At 40.8% G+C, this 2,287-nt stretch overlaps 1 long non-coding RNA gene across 1 annotated transcript; it reads right to left on the bottom strand.

The window, feature by feature from the left end:
* Positions 1-1,236: 1,236 nt before the first annotated feature.
* Positions 1,237-1,822, bottom strand: LOC120256476. The gene is made up of 2 exons (XR_005535315.1): positions 1,613-1,822; positions 1,237-1,478 (listed from the first exon to the last, which is right to left on the bottom strand). It is a non-coding gene; the product is annotated as an uncharacterized LOC120256476 (long non-coding RNA).
* Positions 1,823-2,287: the final 465 nt, after the last annotated feature.

The following is a 2,287-nucleotide window of genomic DNA, read 5'->3' as shown; positions in this document are numbered from 1 at the left end:
GCGATCTCCCATATTGTTCCATGATCTTGCTTCTACGATCACTCAAAGATATTAATCGATTTAGCGCTTCCACTGTGTGGTCAGAACTTTTCTTCTTTGAGACACTAGGATTTGGATGATCTAATTGTTTCCTTTTAGTCATGGATGAGGCATTGTTGTAAGAAACTTTCTTGCCCGTTGTATGCGATGGGATTGTGTCCTTGTCAACCTCAAGCACAGGACTATCCGACGAACCGGATCCCTCGTCCATGTTAACAACAAAATCATCGGCTCTCACCGAGTCACCCGTGTGGCTAGCGTATTGTCCATTTGCGGTGGATGAAGCCACAAGGTCATGGATCTTCAAAAACAATGGGAAAGGCTTATCTCGGCAAACTTTGTATTCCTTGTTGAGCTGCACGATAGCTTGCAATTATGGCTTAATGTAGGAAGGGCGAATACTTGACTTGGTCATGTAATAGTGACTCAGAGAATATATTCAATTAGGTACAAGCAAAATGATTAGGATCTCTAGTGCTGGGCTTCATTTTTGGTGATATAAAAGATTAGGATCTCTTTAAAGAAATGCAACACTTGGATTTAATAAGTGGGCTTTGTTATCAAACCCATCTTGCATCTTATGAACCACATTTGTATGTCTAACATAATGAAGAGCCACTGTTTTCATATGCATTTTAGGGTGGTTAAAAGTAATGCTAGCTAATAATTACTCGAAGATTGATCACAATTCCATGATGTTGTATAACCTAACTTTCTACGTGGCTTCTCCTATGAATTGTTGTTTTTGCTTATCTTTGAGATTTTATCTTCGACTCGATCCAAATGACTTATCAAATTTACGAATTCCTATTTGTTTTTATGCATATTTGAGATTCCATTATTGCCAAAAAAACCTATCATTGCAAGAGAAGATACAAATGATGCTTACCTTAATAATCTCCTCCCACACCATTGGACAACCAGGGGTTGGTCTTTGAGTGTCAAAATCCCATGACCATCCACTCTTACCAACCAATGACGAATACAACTTGTATAGCTTCTTCAAAGTCTTCCATCTACCTTTCAACTGGGGCAAAGTGGTGTCTTCTTTGGTCCTTTTTTTTTTTTGGGAAAGAAGAGCGGGGCGAACCCACTGAGAGCCAGGGGACGTGCATGACGCCGGTGGAACAAGTGGGGACGGGGCCGCGCTCACGTGGGCGCTGGAACCACCAGTACACAACCACTATTCACAACTCCTTGGTACTCATTCCATATTCTGAACCATGCTTCCGGTCGAAAGGAACCTGAACACACACCAGGCTGCTTGCTTCCCTCCAACAATAGGTCAACTAGTGCTTCATCACTAGAAATCGTCCAGTTATTCCTGCGCGGCAACCTTTGCACATCTTGATGGGAACCTACATGTTCGGGATTCCCTCCAGACACTGGTTGGCTCCCTTGTCCTGTGCCCTCCATTAAAATTGGCTTCGCATGACACACTAGCAAGTAACAAAAGAAAGGATGAGAGACAAGGTACAAAATTGAATAAGTTATCTATGGAGACAATAATTTATAAAAACAATTAAATCGGAGAAGAGAAATCTTTTTGACAGGAGGATTTCCATAAGCATACCTTCACCCAAGCTTTGCCTGTCGACGGTGTCACTCCCATCCAGGAATCGATCCGTCGAAGCAAACTAGACAGTGCAACTCAAGAGGGTGGAGAGGAGGAGAGGTGGGATAATATTTCTTTGTGTAGATTGGGAGATGGAGAAGAGAGGGATCGGGAGAGAGTTACAATGGTCTGCAGGTGATGTAGCAAAGGGAAAGTGATGAAGGTAGGAATTCCATTTGGTTTCTTTTGTTAATCATGTATTTCAACGGTCATGATTTTAAAGCATTTGTTTGTGTGTTAATGGGTGGGTCCTGATGAGCATGTGCCTTCTGATAGAGATCCATTTCAATTCATAAGTCAACAATGGGGGCTCAAAGCATCTCAACCATTCATGGATTTAAAAAAAAAAAAAACATTTCCGAACACATGGGTTCAGTTAATAATTGGGTGATGGTTATTGTGGTCTTTTCATTGTGGAACAATTAATACTAACTATTGTTTTAAATTAGGTTTAAAATGAATTATTATTTTAAATTCACAATTAATACGAGCATGTCTTGTCAAAGCTTTGGGAATAGTTAAATTGGGGATATCTCTAGGGATATCTTCAACCAAACAGTGCCCAAAGGTGGGATATCTGATGCCTTCTAACATGACAGTGTTGCCTTTGAGTGAAGCACTGACAAATCTCAA

The sequence above is a fragment of the Dioscorea cayenensis genome, unplaced genomic scaffold (genome assembly GCF_009730915.1).
Source record: "Dioscorea cayenensis subsp. rotundata cultivar TDr96_F1 unplaced genomic scaffold, TDr96_F1_v2_PseudoChromosome.rev07_lg8_w22 25.fasta BLBR01001462.1, whole genome shotgun sequence".
Classification (NCBI taxonomy): Eukaryota; Viridiplantae; Streptophyta; class Magnoliopsida; order Dioscoreales; family Dioscoreaceae; genus Dioscorea; species Dioscorea cayenensis.
Note: the sequence above shows the minus strand (reverse complement) of the source record. Positions and strands in the feature narration are given on the sequence as shown.